We start from the raw sequence: 23,877 nt of genomic DNA, 5'->3' as shown, positions 1-23,877 counted from the left end.
CTGAGTTACCGTGCCGGTGTGGGATTCGCACCGTCGCCTCGACCACGACCCTGTTGCCCAGCGCGAACGCTAACAGCATGACCACAATGAATTCTTACGGCCAGTCCCTTTGCACAGATACATGATTTGCATAATAGATACGTGAAAATTCTCATGCGATTTTCTCTGAATTGCCAGAGTAGTGAATCTTACTACTTTCACATTATGTTGTTCTAATGGCCTGCTAAAGGTGTACACAGTTTGAAGTAAATCCGTGATCCCAGCGTCGTGGCCTCCCCTTGTTAGTGCGTATCCTTGTGTGAGATGGATTCCTCGTGTTGACTTCCCGCTGTCAGAAGCGCCTCATCACATCTCTACATTTAAATCTCGTGTTAGCACACGGCATATAGTTTGGATCACTGCACTGGAGTTTGCTCAAAGCTTTGGGAACATCAGGACACCAGTTACGAGACCTGCAACACCTTTGGTGCCGTTGGAATAATCTGGTCCCCTGGTTGTCGCTGAGTCTTCCAGTACACAACATCTGACCAGTCTGTCCTCACTCAAGAGAGAACGGCAGACAGTGGCGGGTTCTTATATCACTGGGCAGAAGGCGAAAAAGGGAATGGACCACACGGCTAGCTCCTTATGCCTTAGCAACAAGTACAAGGTGCTACCCAGTGTTCTTAATATTTCTGAGCCAAGACTGTTGCGCCAGCGGCCAGCACTCCTGCCCAGTCCGCAAAATTGCAGAGGCTGGGTATGCTAGTCGTTAAGCGGAACAAACACTGGTAGCAGTTACTTCTGTAAAATATCTGGGAGTATGCGTGCGGAACGATTTGAAGTGGAATGAACATATAAAATTAATTGTTGGTAAGGCAGGTACCAGGTTGAGATTCATTGGGAGAGTCCTTAGAAAATGTAGTCCATCAACAAAGGAGGTGGCTTACAAAACACTCGTTCGACCTATACTTGAGTATTGCTCATCAGTGTGGGATCCGCACCAGGTCGGGTTGACGGAGGAGATAGAGAAGATCCAAAGAAGAGCGGCGCGTTTCGTCACAGGGTTATTTGGTAAGCGTGACAGCGTTACGGAGATGTTTAGCAAACTCAAGTGGCAGACTCTGCAAGAAAGGCGCTCTGCATCGCGGTGTAGCTTGCTATCCAGGTTTTGAGAGGGTGCTTTTCCGGATGAGGTATCGAATATATTGCTTCCCCCTACTTATACCTCCCGAGGAGATCACGAATGTAAAATTAGAGAGATTCTAGCGCGCACGGAGGCTTTCTGGCAGTCGTTCTTCCCGCGAACCATACGCGACTGGAACAGGAAAGGGAGGTAATGACAGTGGCACGTAAAGTGCCCTCCGCCACACTCCGTTGGGTGGCTTGCGGAGTATAAATGTAGATTTAGATGTAGAAACTCCAACATTAGGCAGGTGATGGAGCATCTCAGAGATATAGCATGCAAGGCGGGAAAGAATGCCAGTCTACACTCCGTATATTAGCCAGGGGAGCTCGTCCGTGGCGTGGAACAGACTGTGCGATTGGCTATAAAGAACCCTGGATACAACCGGCTGCAAAAAGTGACACATTTTGCCAGGAAAGACGCCTGCCGCTTTGGTTCTGAGGCCTAAATCAGAGGCTCCGAACGGCACTAGATGTGAATTTCTCTGATGAAGAATTGTAAAATTCCCCTTAATAGGTAAGGCGTGCACTACACACAGTAAACAGCTACTAGGGTAGCAGAGTACGTGTAGTGTGCTCATGGAGGAGTTATCTTACAGAAACTCCCCCTTGGACCAGAGATGAATTTCGTGCCAAAGTCGAAGTTACATCAGCCACAGTGTTCTCAGAGAATGCTTGTCCTCGCAGATCAGACACCGAAAAGGTTAATATGATATTATTAAACAACAGGAGCACCCAACGAAAGGTTCCAGAATTCTATTGAAGGCTATAGTGCCCAGACAGTATTAGCAACAGAAATTTCGTTGGAACTGGAAGTAAACACCAACGAAATACTAAGCTCAAATTGAAATATTTCTATTAAGGATATGTTAGTCACCAGTGGTGGTAGCACATATATTGCAGAAAAAGAACTCGATAATATCTAGCGAGCTTATCACGGATCCTAAATGTTTATTAGCTGTTTAAAGTTAAGCATCAGAGGTCAGTCATAAATGGCGATCAGATGCTTTTATAGACCGCCTGGCTCAGGAGCTGTAGTAGCAGAGAGCTTCAGAGAACTTGAAGAATACCATTAATAATTTTCCTGGTCATGCAGTAGTAATGGGGGGTGACTCGAATTTCCCATGTATAGAATGGGAGAGTTGTGTTATCAAAACTGGTGCCAGAGACAGGATTCATGTGACGTTATTATGAATGTCATGTCCGAAAATTACTTTGAGCAGACAGTTGGACAACCAGTTCGTGAAGGTAACGTCCTAGGCTTCTTAGCAACTAACAGACACGAAGTTAATCAGTGGGCGTATGAGAGATCTGAGACAATCCTTTGATCTCTCAAGTAAACAGACAGCCCAGTTGACCTAGTCTAATTTAATGACAGTTGCACACATCAAAAAAAGTTTTGCATCACTCCAGTTCCCAGGACTCCTGAAGATAGACGTTGAAAGTGGAAATTGTATCACAGACACAGTCCCTTTGACTGTTCAGAGATGTCACTAAACCCGCCCAAAGACGTAAACAACCATGCATGAGAAGGGCCTGTTAGACGGAGGGTGTCCGACAGCCGATCAGTTCCAGTCATTCCACCAGGAAGGAGGTACACAGCTCGTGTTGTCTGTAGTTCAACCATGCCTAGATGGTGAATACCGCGGTTCGATCACGTCCGCATTGTTACTTTGTGCCAGGAAGGGCTCACAACAAGGGAAGTGTCCAGGCGTCTATTTGAGAACCAAAGTACGGACATGGAGGAGATACCGAGAGACAGGAACTGTCGATGACATGCTTCGCTCAGACCGCCTAAGGGCTACTATTGCATTGAATGACCGCTACCTACGGATTATGGCTCAGAGGAACCCTGACAGCAACGCCACCATGTTGAATAAATGCTTTTCGTGCAGCCACAGGACGTCGTGTTACGACTCAAACTGTGCGCAATAGGCTGCATGATGCGCAACTTCATTTCCGACATCCATGGCGAGGTCCACCTTTGCAACCACGACACCATGCAGCGCGGTACAGATGGTCCCAACAAAATCCCGAATGGACCGCTCAGGATTGGCATCACGTTCTCGAATATGCCTTCACCCAATCGTCGGAGACGTGTTTGGAGGCAACCCGGTCCGGGTGAACGCCTTAGACACACTGTGCAGCGAGTGCAGCAAGGTGGAGGTTCCCTGCTATTTTGGGGTGGCATTTTGTGGGATCGACGTACGCTGCTGGTGGTCATGGAAGGCGCCGTAACGGCTGTACGATACGTGAATGCCATCCTCCGACCGATAGTGCAACCATATCGGCAGCATATTGGTGAGGCATTCGTCTTCATGAACGACAATTCGCGTCCCCATCGTGCACGTCTTGTGTATGACTTCCTTCAGGATAACGACATCAAAAATGGCTCTGAGCACTATGGGACTTAACATCTATGGTCATCAGTCCCCTAGAACTTAGAACTAATTAAACCTAACTAACCTAAGGACATCACACAACACCCAGTCATCACGAGGCAGAGAAAATCCCTGACCCCGCCGGGAATATAACGACATCGCTCGACTAGAGTGGCCAGCATGTTCTCCAGACATGAACACTATCGAACATGCCTGGGAGAGATGGAAAAGGGCTGTTTATGGACGACGCCAACCACCAACCACTCTAAGTGATCTACGCCGAATTTCCGTTGAGGAGTGGGACAATCTGGACCAACAGTGCTTTGATAAACTTGTGGATAGTATGCCACGACGAATACAGACATGTATCAGTGCAAGAGGATGTGCTACTGGGTATTAGAGGTACTAGCTGTATGGTGTTACAGTATGCAATTTGTGGTTTTCATGAGCAATAAAAAAGGCGGAAATGATGTTTATATTGATCTCTGTTCCAATTTTCTGTGCAAGTTCCGGAACTCTCGGAACCGAGGTGACGCAAAACTTTTTTTGATGTATGTATGTAAACAAACTGCTCACTTGGCGCATGTTTTCTTTATTTAGGATGTAATTAATGGGCAATATTTGTCAAGATGACGGCAATGAATGATCATGATTATTACTATAATTTGCTGGCAAGATGTTGGCTTTGGTTCACTTTTACCCAGGTGATCAATACTTTTAGCGTAAAGTGATAACTCTTATTTTAATAACGGTAGTTTATGACCCAAAAAAATGCGACGCTTCCCCCACTATCGCTCCACTGCCCTCACTGTGCTGCTATTGGCCATGCCCACACCAGTGCCACCATCCCCTTCTTAGTTTCCTTCCAGCATCCTGAAACTGGCATTCTTAAAAAGGATCTCGCTCAAGTTGCAGCAGCAGCATCTGTAAAGCCAGGTGATATTGCAGATTTCCAGCATAGTATACAACCCAGCAGTTTTGACCTAGTTTTCGTGAATGTTCAGCACCCAAAATTACTTTCTGCAACATACGACGCCATTTACGGTTTCGTGGCTAATTTTTGCCAATTTTTTTAAAGAAAACCCACATTTCATTGCCCAGTTTTTAAGCTAATTTTGCCGATTTTTTTAAGTTGACGAACATTAGTATGGATTTCGTTGCTATTTTATCGATTTCCAGGACACACTCTTTTTCATCAAGGCACATCACAACAAGAAGTACACAGCAGAGCTATGTTTTACTTAAACCGAACTTATTATCCACACTTTAGTGTGTGACGTAACCGTCAGCTCCCATAACACTATGTGATTGTACTGGACTTGTAAAGAAAATAACGGCTGGAACATTTCTACAGAGAAAGGTACGTACTTCGCTAATATGTTCCAAACTTGTACCGCTACCACCAAGGTAAGAATAGGAGAGCTATGCATTCAACTTAAAAACAATAACTTTCCGTGTTCTACACAGTCTTTACCTTTGCACCACATTGCACATTCCAAAGTGCTTGTCTTGATTGCACGAAGGCTGGGGAAAGTGGGAGACAATTTCTTCTTTATTTAAAACTGAAAGAAATGCGACAGCACTGCTCCCAGTCCGGCCGCACGCTACCGCTGCTACGCTCCGAATAGAGCTTCCGCCACCGCAGTCTCTAACGCTTTATTAACTCTGCTGAAATATAGCTTAGGATTTATAATAACTGTCGAAGTAACTTAACTATACTTCATAACTGTGCAATTGAAAAAAATGCTGAATTACAAGTCTAATCTATGTTGGCGATGTTTAACATTTTCTTCCACAAATCATCGATAAACCTTGGAAGCATTTGTCTGTTTAGCTTGATGCCACATGCTGCTTCAAGCTGTTTGTCTCGCGTCATTTGTTACATAGTAATTCTTTAATAGACTTTAAATGTAACAGACATACGTTAGAACCTGTTTTCGTTGCTGGTCGCTAATTCATTTGCTCTTTCTTGATTGGTATTTGTCGATCAAAAGTTTTGAGCTGCAAAGCGATACCATAATTGTATTCACAGGACGTTATCTACGAGTCAACAGTGTAAATTTAAACTGTCAGTCCATCCAGTTTTTGGAGCACAAAACTTTCGCATGATTTGTTCCTAATTTAAAGTGTCTAAAAAAGTCTTGCTGATTTACCACAGTCAGTAGCGTGATTGTGAATAGAGCGAAGGGTGTGGCCCCAGCATCACAAACTGGTCGTGCTGCGTGGGCAACTCATTTTATATGAAAATAAGAAGACGTGTTTAAAAAAAAGTTTATTTTTATTTGATACCTTCACAGCGCACTTTGGTAGGAGGCATGTTAGGAACCACCCTTAATATACGAGGACTGCTGTTTCACAGATGACTAGGTCCCTCCCCATATTCTCGCCTTTAACAATTCCTCCATTAAAAAACTTCAACCATGGATACACAGGTGTACAATACAGTAGTAGTATCGCTCTTCTTGCTTTCCTATCCAACGTAACATATTTGTCAAAAAGATAAGAGACGGAACTTCTGCTGCTTAATGTCTCCTAGTGAAAAACTGTATGACCCCAAACTTTTCTCAGTGCAATCACTTCGCGATATGTGAACAACACTTAGAAGCAGTGGTGAAGAGAACTCTCGGGCTCCTTTTCGTTGTCCGAGTATCGCTTCTCCCCCCCCTCCCCCTTTTTTCAACGAATCCGCCGGTCTTTGATATATTGCACTAGCATCTACCTTATTTTAACAAGTAAGGCAGGCTCTAGGTGTCCCCAGTCAAGTCACAGGGCCCTGCTAATGCTCTCAAAATCCCATCACGATGCGACAGCACTGTTCCATCAGTTAGAAGACTGCCTATCTGTCACAGGCTATGTAGAGAGCTATCACAATGAGAAAAAATAGCATGGAAGACTATAGTTTTAATGGAACACCTGTTAATGGTGGAAGGGAGTACCACACACTTCATCATCGTGCTCATCTAGCACCGACAACATTTGGAAACTGTATTACATACACATCTGATTCCACTGCTCTGCTGGATAACTGAGTATTCCTTAGTAAGTAAACTACATTTCGAAATCAGGTGGGAGTGTATACGCCATGGAACACACACACACACACACACACACACACACACACTTACATAGGACAGACAGACATTTGGAAACTATATGATAGTATTTTGCAATTAATTGTTTTCTGCATGGTTTGTATTCCACATATACTGCATCCAAAACCTGTCAGAATAAATATGCCACCTTACATTGAACAATCATTGATCTTATAATCATTGATTGACTGAAATAAACACATCTCCATCTCACTAGTCTGACCACCTTAAGCAAAGCAATACCACAGATCTACTCTTGCTCCCCTGCAGCGTATACCACTTCCTGCAAATAACATGCAGGGTGACAACTGTTGAACTATGTGAAATAATATGCTCATAACTTCTGAACGGTTTGCGTTAGGACATTCAAACTGCACAGTTGGCCACAGTGCATGATGGGCATCAGTATGCGCATGCGCACGCGCCTTGTTGTTGCCGGTTATTTGCACGTGAAAATGATGGTACAGAATGCCTGAGTGTATAGTGCTGGTGAAGGCCTACTATGCGAGCAATAACAGCCCAGCTGCGGCTCGAAGGAAGTTTGCAACTAATTTCAGACTAAGACAACCGGTCCAAGTGTGCTAACAATCAAGAATTTGATTAGCAAGTTTGAGAGAACGGGTAGTGTTCGTGATGACAGTGATGGCAATGTCACTCGTCCAAAAAGGGTGAAAACATGCCTGAGCTTATAGCGCTGGTGAAGACCTTCTATGCGAGCAATAACATCGCAACTGCGGCTCAAAGGAAGTTTGCAACCAAGGTCAGACTAAAGACAACCGGTTCAAGTGTGCTGACAATCAAGAATTTGATTCGCAAGTTTGACAGAACGGGTAGTGTTCGTGATGACAGTGTTGGCAATGTCGCTCGTCCAAAAAGGGTGAAAACGCCTGAAACAATCGAGAAGACACACGCTGTGTTTCAAACCAACCCCAGGAAATCGATCAGACGCACTGCACCACAGGTAAAAATCAACTGGGGGACACTGCGGCAAACTGTTGTTGTTAACCTGGATATCTTCCCATACAAAATTCAAACCCATCAGCCATTAAACACCAGGCCCATGGAACAGCGGTTATGTTACGCCAATACTATTACCCTCATAAATGAAACAGGACTTTGATTTAATGACAAAGCCCACTTTCATTTGGATGGGTTTGTCAATAAGCAAAATCAGCGTATTTGGGGGACTGTGAATCCGCATTTCGCAATCAAGAAGTCTCTTCACCCACTGCAGGTGACTGTGTGGTATACAGTGTCCAGTCACGGAATAATTGGTGTGATATTCCATGATGGCATGGTGACTACCAAATGGTACGTGAAGGTTTTGGAAGATGACAGTATTGGGGCAAAGATCTTTCTGAGCCTTTCCCTAAATCGCTCCAGGCCGGGATGGTTTCTTTGAAAGGGCACGGCCGACTTCCTGCCCCGTCCTTCCCTAATCCGATGTGACCGATGACCTCACTGTCTGGTCTCCTTCCCCAAACAACCCAACCCAACGTTCTGAGCCACTCTGCATTGTTGCCAGATGTATCCAAGAGGGTGCCGTGTAGACTTGGCAAAAGCACATGACGTCATCCAGGATGGCGACCATGTCGTCATTAAAGATGGCGGATTTTGGCGGGAAGTTTGAATTTTGGCAGGCAGAAGGCCAATTGGGCGACCTCCACTAACCTAACCCCACCTACACTCCCTTCCCCTATACAAGAAAATGGCAGGAAGTTCAAATTCTAACAGGACAATGCAATACACCTAAGAAAATGGCAGGAAGGTAGGTCAATTGGGCTACCTCCACTAACCTAAGTCACCCGACCGCCAACTCTCCCTAGGGATTGGCGGGAAAAGGACTCAGCCTGCACTGGGCTGCTGAAGAGAGGAAGGAGTGTACTCTGTTTATTTTGGAACAATTTATTTAGTGATGGAGTATATTTATCACAGTGAAACAGAACACACGCTCTGACATGCCACACTGCATACAGACCTGCAAACTACTCCTAAATAACTCATGTATAATGCTCTACATAAGCGCCTGCTAACTGTAAACTGTCAAAATAACGCATTGCACAGCCTACAGATATGCAAACCACTCGTAAATAATGCAATTCATTTACGTCCAGAGCGCCAAACAACTCGTAAATTGTCAGAATAATAATCCATCTAAGAGACTCTGCAAACATGCTTGCTAATTGTCAACTGTCAAAATCATGCACCAGTCTTTATTTAAACAATTAGAGGCAGCACCACCATCCAGTGTGTTCACCACTCACACTCCAACTGACCTAGTACACAGTACCACCACCAGAGGGTGCTGTTGTCCATTCTGTGACATAATGCAAGATGACAGCCTTGACGTCAGCTGATGACACAAGTACCATTATCCAAGATGGTGGCAAACAGTGTGTTCACCACTAGGTCTGGACCTAGTGCACAGTACCACACTACAGAGCACTGTAATCCATTTCGTGACCTAATCCAACATGTTGGGGGGAAATGGCGGTAAAACGACTCTGCCTGTGCTGGACATCAGTTTTTACTTAGCATGCAGTGTCTCCACAACGAGATCTAGACTCCAACTGACCTAGTACACAATACTGCCACCAGAGGGTGCTGTCATCCCTCCTGTGACATAATCAAAAATGGTGGTCTGGAAGGGAAAAATGGCGCGAAAATGACTCAGCCTGCGCTGGGCTGCTGGAGAGAGTATGGAAGGAGTGTAGTTTATTTATTTTGCAACAATTTATTTAGAGATGGAGTATATTTATCACACTGATACAAGACACATGCCACACAGCCCACAGACATGTAAACTACTCCTAAATAATGCTCTGCAGACACATAAACAACTCCTAATTTACATTTTCAGTACAGACATACAGACTACTCCTAAATAATGCAGTACACTAATATGTAGTCACGCTCAGTACTCGTAAAATGACCAAATAACACACAGCATAGACTACAGACCTGCTCGCAAAATATTGCAACGGACACGCAAACAATGTAGACAGACACAGTCCGCCACCCCCTGTCCAGAAGACCGCACAGGAGGCTACCTGGAACCCCACGAAGTGATATGGCCATCAGCTGTCAAACCACACACAGATGCACTCAAGCATGAGGTGGCGACATCCCTTTCATAATTGGTACCTGAGCAATTTCTCTCGAAATACGTGTTCACCTAGGCACCATTGCTGATGCAACCAGTCAGGAGCATAGACACTCCAGGGGTGCTGGTGGGTGCACCGCAGCGAGCCACAGCCAGACGCAAGCGAGTGCAACTCATCACTCTCACGCTGCCGTAGGTGAAAGTTGTTTCTATTTTCGAGTACACAGTCATTGTTATACTGATATCACAGAACTCCAAGGCACGCTCACGCCAGTCTTATATGGAAGACACCTGTGGGCAGCACATATCTTTACCATTGATGACAGAGTAGCACAGGGTGCATTGATCCTAGCGAGACTTGAGAGATGCATCTAACCGTGTTTAACTGCCCAGCGTGACTGACGTAGCACCACAAAGTGCGCACGTGTAGCTACAAACCATTGCAAGCACACGTAACAAGGTTCTCAATCTTATACTGATCTCACATGACTATGTAAAAAATAAGAACCGAGTCGACTTCGCGGAAATTGTATAGTGTCCCAGAAAGAGTTAACATTCGCTTTATTGATGTCTCAGGTTGTATGCACGGAAATTCTTGCACTAACACAACCTGTATACGAAAATTGCGCAGAATAACGTCGAATGCAGCCTTCCTCACGGACCTAACGTGGTACCCCATCCATCATGTGTTACCCTTCCTGCTATATAGAGTCTCCTATATCCCAGCACAAAGGATGTTAATGAATCGAGCATTATGATTGGCTCTTATCGAATTTACCCACCGAATTACTAATGCCGCTGGTATGGTGGCACCGTCCACCTCTTTCCTTCTGCAGATGAGACTTTCAGGGGTTATTTTACAAATGGTTCAAATGACTCTAAGCACAATGGGACTTAACGTCTGAGGTCATCAGTACCCTACACCTAGAACTACTTAAACCTAACTAACATAAGGACATCACACACATCAATGCTCAAGGCAGCATTCGAACCTGTGACCAGAGCAGCAGCACGGGTCCATACTGAAGCACCTAGAACCACTCGGCCACAATGGGTTATTTTACACAGATCGCCAAATTCCACTGGCAATTAAATCTAACAAACTACCATACATATCGTCAAATACAGAAAGACTCTTACTCATTTACACTGCTCTCCTTCTGAGGACAGGAGGTTGAATATGAGAACATGAAACATATCTGCAACCCATCAATATATCACCACGTACCCTACATAATGTCAAATACAGAAAGACTCCTACTCAATTACACTGCCCTCACACAGAGGACACGAGTTGAATATTATTGCATGAAACCAATCTCAAATTCAGAAATATATCACCGCATACCATGTCAATGTACTATCATACAATTCATATCCTGTGCCAAACAAAATCATGCCTTTTACATCATTTGTGCATATACCGCGAAGATGGAGAGTACCGTATACACTCCTCACAGCACTAGATATTTTCCTGCAGCTGAAGATCACATGTCATCCACCAATGCGTTACCAGAGCACTCTCAGTGTATCGAAGTCGCTCTCAGGTCTGTTCGACAAATTGGGGCTCGTTTCCCCTCGGCACAAACACGTAACTGTTTCTGCTCTGAAACTGCTTCCTTGTTTGCTCGCTTTTCTACACACATCTCAAGATGTGGGGATTTTCGCACGGTTCGCCATAATATTATACGATTTTCGTGGTACTTCTCGATATCAAGCACTAGATAGCATCCTACCGATCTCTAGCACAACATAATTCCGAGGATATAGACTGGAATTTATTTCTCTACGAACCTGAACCTTTAACTAGGTGGGGCGTGCTGTAAACCACTGACTAACTAGAAACTTGTCACTTCTGCAAAAACATTTACCTGGCAACTCGAAACAAATAGGGGAAACTGATATTTCCACTCTTGAATACCGATGTCGGTGATGCAGTAGATTCCAAATCTTCTCTACAATTTCCAAGGTCAACTAAAGTGTTTCTAAGAGAACCTGCAAACGTGGCTTCCACACGTTAGATGCACGCACCACAATCGATTTTCTCTCAACTAAGCCGGCCGCGGTGGCCGTGCGGCTCTAGGCGCTGCAGTCCGGAACCACAGGACTGCTGCGGTCGCAGGTTCGAATCCTGCCTCGGGCATGGATGTGTGTGATGTCATTCGGTTAGTTAGGTTTAAGTAGTTCTAAGTTCTAGGGGACTGATGGCCTAAGATGTTAAGTCCCATAGTGCTAAGAGCCATTTGAACCTTTTTTTTCTCTCAACTAAATAAAGGCGCGAAATGTGCAGGAGCAGTCAACCAAACAAGTTGCATGGGAGGGAATAACGATCCAGTGCAAACGCGCCTCCATATTCAATCTTATCTAATTTCCACGTAATCACGATAACTATCCAACACATACTAAATATTAGTTCACTATTCAGTCGTCTAGAGGTTAATTCATCTCTATTCCGACACTCCAACAGGCATCTCCAGTCTGACAGCTTGTACCGTTAACAGGAAATGTGAACTATCCACGCACATATCACCGGAACTGCAGGCCCTGCACATCTAGTTTGAATGTTTATTGTAAGAAATCAGACACATATACATTTTATCCCTATACTTACAACTAAATGTTACATTCGACAATGAGAAAAATATCGGAAATACACTCTGTTGATGGCTGTGGCTCTTAAAATAGAAATATCAGTACCAGTCTTACGACTTGACATACTCTTCACATGCTATCATAGTACTCCACGTCAAATCCATACCTTCCTTACGATTGGATATAGTCATTTCCTTTTCACATGTCGGAACACAAACACATACTTTATAACCCTGATGCTCAAATGCGAACATATCACGCACCACCTACTACTAAGTATAATACCTCGTCAATAACTGATAGTTGACGATACGAAATAATACTGAGAGAAAATCAACCATGGGTGGACATGTTTCATACGTTTCTCTTGCGAGTACTACCACTGTGTCCTAAAAAGAGAGACGTAATCGGCCAGATGTAAAAAAAAGTCGATCCCACCAACTACTATATGTTACTGTCACGAGCAGTCATGGTTCTACAGGTACACACAAGTATGCAAGTTAAAAGCTATATTGGCTTTATAAATCGAGGTACGACATTACCTCAGAATGAGGTGGTTTTTCTATCCGGACAAATTTCGAGGTGGTGATCACTGGAGTGTATATTATTAGACCCGCGCTCCAGTTACACGTAGCCCACAATGCAACCTCGTTATGAAATCGCTGAATTTTGAAAGTGATTCGGCTAAGGGACGTGGTTGTAAGCGGTATTTGCGACTCCCTCACACCGCCCAAGCAACATATTTCTATAGTACTTGTAACATATTCTGACTTGATGCCATATCAGAGGTTCTGCGATATATCCACTGAGTTATAGGCGATGACTGATTGAAAAACAACACAAACATATAAAAATTACAAGTCATTCTGTCACTATCTCGGTAAACAGCACATCTGTCAGGCAAATGTGTACATGGGGTTTGCAGCGCCACACAAGCACCTATCGCTAACTTAATTATTTCGTTTTTACACCCAAGATTCGATAGCGGGGATGGAGTACATAGCATAAATCAAAGTTCTTTTAGAGGAATGTGCTGCACAGTCCTATATCCACGTTCGCAATGATACTTGCAAAGTGGACAAGCGCCGGTTTACCTATGATACTGAAATTGAGAAACATGCTGTCACATCATTGGTTGGTGTTGAAATTACTGTAAAATTGTTCACACTATCAACTGTGATGCTTATTACTAGAGTATATCTATGGTTTCTTTTACATCCCATCCGTGCACTGGCACGCTGTTGGTTACCACATAATGATTGACTGATATCGCTTTTTTTAGTTTGGGAAAGAGTTTTGGCGGATGGACAGCACCTTCTGGGGTGGATAGCGCCGAAACACTGATCGCTAACATGACTGCAATATGATGAATCAGTCGAAACGGAATTTGGAGTCATCAGCTATTCCGTGACTATGACAGATGAGTTTAAATGTAATTTGGAAACATAAGACAACGCCGTAAAACTCTTCCACTTTGCTTATGTTGTAACTCCCTTTTATTTAAAATCATCCAGTGTTTGTGGGGTATTATGGTAGTCACAGTAACAATATGATTTACATTGTGCGATGTCTAGTTTTCTGCGAGAGGCCGTGGTCAGAGCGTGTTAATGTCAGTTTAGGACCTGACATAAACATCGAAGTTCTGGCACAAAAACAAAATGTATGACAGTATACAAAGCGTGTTAGAAATCAATGTTTCAAACAACGACACAGGGTCACAGGGAGTGTCTCTTGCGACTTACAGTATATTTTCTCTGTTGGATGGTACAGAATAAAGATGATAGCATGTTGGCCTGATAGATGTGAATGGACGCGGATCTGCTGCAGATTGTAATATCTGTATCTACTTTGGGAGCGTACCACAATGCCCGCATTTCCACCGAATGGTCAAAATACGGTCCTGTTGCAGTAACTCAGGTCGTTCCATTTCTACATGGGTTGCAGAAGGTGGCGGATATGTCTTTCTCCGACTTCTGCTCAGTTCCAACTTAAATTGGAACGATCACATGTGCAAAGCTGTAGAAATGGGAGCAGTTGCAAGATGCTTAGGGGACTGACTACAACCAGGTTGGATATCGCAGAACCTCTGATATGGTATCGAGTCAGAATATGTTACAAGTACTATAGAAATATGTTGCTTGGGCGGTGTGAGGGAAACGCAAATACCGCTTACAACCACGTCCCTTAGCCGAATCACTTTCAAAAATCAGCGATTTCATAACGAGGTTGCATTGTGGGCTACGTGTAACTGGAGCGCTGGTCTGATAATATACACTCCAGTGATCACCATCTCGAAATTTGTCCGAATAGAAAAACCACTTCATTCTGAGGTAATGTCGTACCTCGATTTATAAAGCCAATATAGCTTTTAAAGTGCATACTTGTGTGTACCTGTAGAACCATGACTGCTCGTGACAGTAACATATAGTAGTTGGTGGGATCGACTTTTTTTTTACATCTGGCCGATTACGTCTCTCTTTTTAGGACACAGTGGTAGTACTCGCAAGAAAAACGTATGAAACATGTCCACTCATGGTTGATTTTCTCTCAGTATTATTTCGTATCGCCAACTATCAGTTATTGACGAAGTATTATACTTAGTAGTAGGTGGTGCGTGATATGTTCGCATTTGAGCATCAGGCTTATAAAGTATGTGTTTGTGTTCCGACATGTGAAAAGGAAATGACTATGTCCAGTCGTAAGGAAGGTATGAATTTGACGTGTAGTACTGTGATAGCATGGAAGAGTATGTCAAATCGTAAGACTGGTACTATTTTAAGAGCCACAGCCATCAACAGAGTGTATTTCCGATACTTTTCTCATTGTCGAATGTAACGTTTAGTTGTAAGTACAGGTATAAAATATATATGTGTCTGATTTCTTAGGATAAACATTCTACCTGTGCGTGCTCGGCCTGCAACGCCGGTGACCTGTGCAGGGGTTATTCACGTTGCCCATTACCAGCAGGAGCTATCAGACAGGAGATGCATGTTGGAGTGTCGGAATAGAGATGAATTAACCGTATTGTCCTCTAGACGACTGAATAGTGAACTAATATTTAGTATGTGTTGGATAGTTTTCGTGATTACGTGGAAATTAGATAAGATTGAATATGGAGGCGCGTTTGCACTGGATCGTTATTCCCTCCCATGCAACTTGTTTGGTTGACTGCTTCTGCACATTTCGCGCCTTTATTTAGTTGAGAGACGATCGATTGTGGTGTGTGCATCTAACTTGTGGAAGACACATTTACAGGTTCTCTAGACATGAGAAACACTTTAATTGAGCTTGTAAATTGTAGGGATCATTTGGAATCTACTACATCACCAACATCGGTATTCGAGAGTGGAAATATCAGTTTCCTCTATTTGTTTCGAGTTGCCAAGTAAATATCTTTGCATAAGTGACAAGTTTCCATTTAGTCAGTGGTTTACAGCACACCTCACCTAGTTAAAGTTTCAGGTTTGTAGAGAAATAATTTCCAGTCTATATCTTCGGAATTATGTTGTGCTAGAGATCGGTAGGATGCTGCCTAGGGCTCGATATCGAGAAGTACTGCGAATATCGTATAGTATTATGGCGAACCATGCGAAAATACACGTGTTCTTGTAATCCCCACGTCTTGAGATGTCTGTAGAAAAGTGAGCAAGGAAGGAAGCAGGTTTGGAGCAAAAACAGTTACGTGTTTGTGCCGTGGGAATACGAGCCCGAATTTCTAGCACAGTTCTGAGAGCGACTTCGGTTCGTTGAGAGTGCTCTGGTCGCGCGTTGGGGGTGGATGACATGTGATCTTCAGCTGCTTGAAAATATCTAGTGCTGTGAGGAGTGTATACGGTACTGTCCATCTTCGCGGTATATGTACAAATGATGTAAAAGGCATGATTTTGTTTGGCACAGGATATGAATTGTATGATACTACATTGACATGGTATGCGGTGATATATTTCTGACTTTGAGATTGGTTTGACGCACTAATATTCAAGCTCCTTTCCTTGGTGGGAGGGCAGTGTAAGTGAGTAGGAGTCCTTCCGTATTTGACGTTATGTAGGTTACATGGTGATATATTGATGGGTTGCAGGTCGGTTTCACATTCTCATATTCCAGCTCCTGTCCTCGGAGGGGGAGCAGTGTAAATGAGTAAGAGTCTTTCTGTATTTGACAATATGTATGGTAGTTTGTTAGATTTAACTGCCAGTGGAATTTGGCGATCTGTGTAAAATAACCCATTGTGGCCGAGTGGTTCTATGTGCTTCAGTATGGATCTGTGCTGCTGCTCTGGTCACAGGTTCGAATGCTGCCTTGAGCATGGATGTGTGTGATGTCCTTATGTTAGTTAGGTTTAAGTAGTTCTAAGTCTATGGGACAGATGACCTCAGACATTAAGTCTCAAGGTTCTTAGAGCCATTTGAACCAGTAAGAAAATAACCGCTGAAAGTCTCGTCTGCAGAAGGAAAAAAGGTGGATGGTGCTTCAATACTGGTGGCATTAGTAATTTGGCGGATAAATTCAATAAGAGCCAGTCATAATTCTCGATTCATTCACATCCTTTGTGCTGGGATATAGGAGCCTCTACATAGCGGAAGGGACGTTTGTGTGTTGAAAGCAGGAAGGGTAACACATGATGGACGGGGTACCATGTTAGGTCCGTGAAAAAGACTTCATTCGATGTTATTCTGCGCTATTTTCGTAAACAGGTTGTGTTAGGGCAAGAATTTCCGTGCATACAACCTGAGACATCAGGAAAGCAAGAGTTAACTCTTTCTGGGGCACTATACAATTTCCGCGAGGTAGACTCGGTTCTTATTTATTACGTAGTCATGTGAGATCAGTATAAGATTGAGAACCTTGTTACGTGTGCTTGCAATGGTTTGTAGCTACACGTGCGCACTTTGTGGTGCTACGTCAGTCACGCTGGGCAGTTAAGCATGGTTAGACGTATCTCTCAAGTTGCGCTAGGATCAATGCACCCTGTGCTACTCTGTCATCAATGGTAAAGACACATGCTACCCAGAAGTGTCTTACGTTTGTGACCGGCGTGAACGTGCCTTGGAGTTCTGTGATGTCAGTACAACACTGACTGTATACTCGAAAATAGAAACAACTTTCACCTATAGTGGCGTTAGAGCGATGGGTCGCGCTGACTTGCGACCAAAGGTGGCTCGCAGTGGTGTCGGCATGTGCGCCCTTGGAGTGTCTGCTTTCCTGTCTTGTTGCGTCTGCGTATTTCGAGAGGAATTTCTCAGGTACCAAGTATGAAAGCGATGCCGCCATCTCATACTTGAGGGTATCTGTGTGTGGTTTGACAGATGCTGGCTGCATCACTTCAGAGGGCTGCAGGTAGCCTCCTGTGCGGTCTACTGGCGGATGGTGTCTGCGTGTGTTATTTGTGCATCTGTTGCCTTATTTTGTGGGCTGGTCTGTAGTCTGCGCTATGCTTTATTTGGACATTTTACGAGTACTGAGCGAGTCTACACATCAGTGTACTGCATTATTTAGGAAGAGTCTGTATGTCTGTACTGAAAATGTTTCAGTAAATTAGTAGTTGTTTGCGTGGCTGCAGAGCATTATTTAGGAGTAGTTTACATGTCTGTGGGCTGTGTTTCATTACCCAAAGCAAGTGTTTTGTATCAGTGTGATAAATATACTCCATCTCTAAATAAATTGTTGCAAAATAAATAAACTACACTCTTCCCATACTCCCTCCAGCTACCCAGCGCAGGCTGAGTCATTTTCGCGCCTTTTTCCCCCCTCCAGACCACCATCTTGGATTATGTCACAGGAGGGATGACAGCACCCTCTGACGACAGTATTGTGTACTAGGTCAGTTGGAGTCTAGCTCTCGTTGTGGAGACACTGCATGCTAAATAAGAACTTATGTCCAGCACAGGCAGAGTCGTTTTACCGCCATTTCCCACCACCATCTTAGATTAGGTCATGAAATGCATGACAGTGCTCTCTAGTGTGGTTCTGAGTATTAGGTCCAGACCTAGTGGTGAACACACTGTTTGCCGCCATCTTGGAGAACGGTACTTGTGTCATCAGCTGACATCAAGGCTGCCATCTTGGATTATGTCACAAAATCTACGACAGCGCCCTCTGGTGGTGGTACTGTGTACTAGGTCAGTTGGAGTGTGGGCCTCGTGGTGAATACACTGGATGGTGGTGCTGCCTCTAATTGTTTAAATAAAGACTGGTGCATGATTTTGACAGTTGACAATTATCAAGTCTGCAGCTCGTGGTCGTGCGGTAGTATTCTCGCTTCCCACACCCGGGTTCCTGGGTTCGATTCCCGGCGGGGTCAGGGATTTTCTCTGCCTCGTGATGACTGGGTGTTGTGTGATGTCCTTAGGTTAGTTAGGTTTAAGTAGTTCTAAGTTCTAGGGGACTGATGACCATAGATGTTGAGACCCATAGTGCTCAGAACCATTTGAACCATTTGAACAATTAGCAAGCATGTTTGCAGAATCTCTTAGATGGAATATTATTCTGACAATTTACGAGTTGTTTGGCTCTCTGGACGTAAATGAATTGCATTACTTTCGAGTGGTTTGCATATCTGTAGGCTGTGCAATGCGTAATTTTGACAGTTTACAGTTAGCAGGCGCTTATGTAGAGCATTATACATGAGTTATTTAGGAGAAGTTTGCAGGTCTGTATGCTGTGTGGCATGTCAGAGCGTGTGTTCTGTTTCACTGCGATAAATATACTCCATCACTAAATAAATTGTTCCAAAATAAACAGAGTACATTCCTTCCTCTCTTCAGCAGCACAGTGCAGGCTGAGTCCTTTTTCCCTCCAATCCCTGGGGAGAGTTGGCGGTCGGGTGACTTAGGTTAGTGGAGGTAGCCCAATTGACCTATCTTCCTGCCATTTTCTTAGGTGTATTGCATTGTCCTGTTAGAATTCGTGTCATTTTTTGTATAGGGGAAGGGAGTGGAAGGGGGGTTAGGTTAGTGGAGGTAGCCCAACTGGCCCTCTTCCCGCCAAAATTCAAACTTCCCGCCAAAATTCGCCTTCTTCAATGACGTCACGGCCGCCATCTTTTATGTCATGCAGTGTTGCCAAGTCTACACGCCGCCATCTCGGATGAAGTCATCGCCGCCATCTTGGATACATCTGGCAATAATGGAGAGTAGCTGAGAACGATCTTTACCCCAATACTGATGATTTCATACCCATTATCCAAAGTGACCTTGATTTCGACAAGATGTTGTTCCTGCAAGACGGAACTCAGCCCCACCGAAGCATCAGTTTGCTTAATGTCCTGGAGGAGCACTTTGGGGACCGTATTCTGGCTCTGGGGTACCCAGAGGCCACTGGCATGGGCCTCGATTGGCCGCCATATGCTCCAGATCTGAACACATGCGACATCTTTTTGTGGGGCTATATTAAAGACAAGGAGTACAGTAATAAGCCCAAAACCATTGAGGAGCTGGAAACAGCCATTCAGGAGATCATCGACAGCATCGATGTTCTGACACTTCAGTGAGTCATGCAGAATTTTGCTATTCGTCTGTGCCACATCATGACCAATGATGCCAAGCCTATCGAACATGTCATAACCTAAATCCGAATATCTGTAGTGACGTTTACATGTTCAATTAAGTGTGTGCACGCCGTAGTTTGTGGTTAATTTACGTTTTTTTCATATAGTTCAATAATTGTCACTCTGTATGTTCACGGCATTTTGATACTCTAGAAATACACTCTGTGATCACTCTCTAGCTATTAATTTTGGCGCCCGCATCTCGTGGTCGTGCGGTAGCGTTCTCGCTTCCCACGCCCGGATTCCCGGGTTCGATTCCCGGCGGGGTCAGGGATTTTCTCTGCCTCGTGATGGCTGGGTGTTGTGTGCTGTCCTTAGGTTAGTTAGGTTTAAGTAGTTCTAAGTTCTAGGGGACTTATGACCACAGCAGTTGAGTCCCATAGTGCTCAGAGCCATTTGAACCATTTTTTAATTAATTTTGGCGTACCAACGCCACACACAACGAGTACTGCTGCACCTACACTGCTGCTTTCGATGACATGAATGCCAAGACAGAGTGTGCCTAGCCATCAAGTGCCGCATCAGTGTATGTTAGTTTGCTACACAGCTGCTCCAACTCTATTTGAACGAGTCTCACCTTTGTACCTTACCATACTTATCAATTTCCATTACAACTTTGAAGTCAGTGTCAGCTGCAATACTGACATTCACAAAATATAGACGCATTTGTGGTTAAATGATACATAGTCGTGAACAGTAACATCGATTCGATACTCCAATACTACATAGTTGCCGACTACCAATTGTGTGAGTCCACCATTTGTTCGTGTTATACGGCAGATATGCGAAGAAAAGCATCATCTTGACGCTACTAGAATCAAACAGGTTGACATACACCATTCGTATATGTAAAGAAAACTTCTCTGCGAAAGACGATGTATTTCTCCAAGAAACATTAGCATGGATTAGGGTATGTACAGAGGTATACAGCGAATCATTTTTTACTCGATTAACGTGTGAGAGCGGAATGGAAGGGTAATCGATGATGTTGGTGCAATGTACCCTCCTCCATTCAATGTACAGTAGCTTGTGGCGTATTTCTTTTAGATGAAGGAAGTTCGCAAGTGTCGGAGGTGTCCACATGCAGACAGGGAGACCTACAGTGGGTCTGGTAGCTGACCTGAATGTAATTAATCTATTACACACTAATAAGACTAGAAATCCCATACACTGTCATCGGAAGCATTAACCGCAGTAAAATGCCTTGTAGTAAGCATTTGGAGCGAGCTGAAGTAGAAGGCATATGTTGAACTCAGACCGTTGCTAGAATTTTAAGGGAAGTAACCCAAACATTAAGAACTGACAGGTTGAATTAACGTGGCGCAGGCGAACAGCTGTAAACCCCGTCCGCATGTCCCCGGAAGATTCGTGAGAATGTCAGGGTGGTGAGGGGGGGGGGGGGGTAAGCGATTGTATTGTATTGTATTGTATTGAACTGGGGACCTAGAAACGACGGAGAGGCTTCGTCCCCGCTGTAGCCTTCAGTGATACACAATCCCACAACAGGCTACAGCAGTCCACTCACCCCACCGTCGCCACACACTGAACCCAGTGTTAGGTAAGCGATACTCTGACAACACGGGAGTTGAGAGGTATTCTTCTTATGGCTACTTGTAAGTCCTGTGGGCAAACATGTTACTCCCACCGACAAACATCCCGAGAAGTGACTGTACCGCGAAAGTTTAGGGGTAATACACAATGTAATCAAAAGTATCCGGGCACCTGACTGAAAATGAGTTACAAGTTCGTGGTGCCGTCCATCGGTAATTCTGGAATTCAGTATGGTGTTGGCTCACCCTTCGCCTTGATGACAGCTTCCACTCTCTCAGGAAAACGTTCAAACCAGGTGCTGGAAGGTTTCTTGGGGAATGGCAACCCATTTTCACGGAGTGCTGCACTGAGGAGAGGTATCGATGTCGGTCGGTGAGGCCTGGCACGAAGTCGGCGTTCCAAATCATCCCAAAGATGTTCTATAGGATTCAGATCAGGACTCCTTGCAGGCCAGTCATTACAGGGATGTTATTGTCGTGTAACGACTCCTCCACAGGCCGTGCTTTATGAACAGGTGCTCGATCGTGTTGAAAGATGCAGTCGCCTTCCCCGAATTGCTCTTCACCAGTGGGAAGCAAGAAGGTGCTTAAAACATCAATGTAGGTCTGTGCTCTTATAGTGCCATGCGTAACAACAAGGGCTGCAAGGCCCCTCCATGCAAAACATGGTCACACCCTAACACCACCGCCACCGAATTTTACTGTTGGCACTACACACGCTGGTAGATGACGTTATGGCATTCGCCATATCCACACCCTGCCATAGGATCGCCACATTGTGTACAGTAATTCGTCACTCCACACAAAGTTTTTCCACTGTTCAATCGTCCAATGTTTATGCTCCTTACACCAAGCGAGGCGTCGTTTGGCATTTACTGGGGTGATGTGTTGCTCATCAGCAGCCGCTCGACCACGAAATCCAAGTTTTCTCGCCTCCCGCCTAACTGACATAGTACTTGCAGTGGATCTTCACGCAGTTTGGAATTCCTGTATGATAGTCTGGATAGATGTCTGCCTATAACACATTACGACCCTCTTCAACTGTTGGCGGTCTCTGTCAGTCATCAGACGAGGTCGGCCTGTTCGCTTTTGTTCTGTACGTGTCCCTTCACGTTGCTACTCCACTATCACATCGGAAACAGTGGGGCTAGGGATATTTAGGAGTGTGGAAATCTCGCGTACAAACATATGACACAAGTTAGACCCAATCACCTGACCACGTTCGAAGTCCCTGAGTTCCGCGGAGCGCCCCATTCTGCTGTCGCACGATGTCTAATAACTATTGAGGTCGCTGATATGGGGTACCTGGCAGTAGGTGGCAGCACAATGCACCTAATATGAAAAACGTATGTTTTTGGGGGTGTCCGGATACTTTTGATCACATAGTGTATGAAGGTTTTTACAGAGAGACATTCGGCAGCAGAACTTTCGTCTTTTGTTTTTTCGATAAATATGTTAGCGTGGATAGGAAAGAAAGGAAGGCGATCTTACATCCTGTAAATAAAATCATGGCATTGCTCTGCAGCTCAAAAATTTTGATCGACAGACACCCGCCAAGAAAGAGCAAATGAATGTACCAACCAGCAACGAAAACAGGTTTTAACGTATTTGTGTTATACTTCAAGTCTGTTAAATAATGATTATGTAATAGATGACGCTGAACAAATTGCCTGAAGCATCATGTGGCATCAAGGTAAACAGACAAATGTTTTCAAGGTTTTTCGATGGCTGGTGGAATAAATGTGAAACATCGCAAACACAAAGTTGACTAGTAAGTTATTTTCTTTCAACTGCTCAGTTATGGAATATAATTATGTTACTTCGACAGTTATTATCTATCTTAAGCTATGTTTCAGTAGAGTAAATAAAGTGCTAGGGACTTCGTGAGTGACTAAGAAAACTGGGTAGACAATTTACATTCTTCCGTGAGTTTTGTCTGTCTGTAAATGGGCGGACTGACATCTTAATAGATTGACTAAATATCCGCTCTTGACTCGTGGATAAAATACAGTGAACAAAGTTATGGGATTACTCTGCCGAATAAAAATTTTGACCGAAAGCACGCTTTCCGCGCGCGATTCGCGAATGGTTCTAGCTGCAGAAAAAAAGAAGAATGCTTGACGACTCCAAGGAGTGAGACAGTGTATATCTGATCACTATGATAGCGGAACTGAAACGAACGGAGAGCCATCTGCCGAAATTGAAATGCACCTGAAGCACATTCTGTCGAAATGAGGGAAAATAGATATTGTAATTGTCAAATCGCAATTGAAAGCGAGTTTCGTAAAACAGACGATGTCGCACACCTCTGGAAATGTATAAATGGTTTGTGTTACTTAAAACTGATATATGCTGTGTACGCGTTGCTAAGGTGTACACTGTGCCCTACCACAATAATAGAATTACTCGTTCACAAAATATAGTGCAGACGACGTAACAAAGCTTAATG

General features: G+C 44.2%; 1 protein-coding gene across 1 annotated transcript in view; it reads left to right on the top strand.

Moving 5' to 3' along the window:
* The window catches only part of LOC126183744 (lysosomal-associated transmembrane protein 4B-like), a 159,452-nt gene that overhangs the window by 9,896 nt on the left and 125,679 nt on the right, over positions 1–23,877 (top strand). The gene's annotated exons all lie outside the window — the stretch shown is intronic.

Source organism: Schistocerca cancellata, chromosome 4, assembly GCF_023864275.1.
Source record: "Schistocerca cancellata isolate TAMUIC-IGC-003103 chromosome 4, iqSchCanc2.1, whole genome shotgun sequence".
Classification (NCBI taxonomy): domain Eukaryota; kingdom Metazoa; phylum Arthropoda; class Insecta; order Orthoptera; family Acrididae; genus Schistocerca; species Schistocerca cancellata.
The sequence above is the reverse complement of the archived record's forward strand: the minus strand, read 5'-3'. Positions and strand labels throughout refer to the sequence as shown.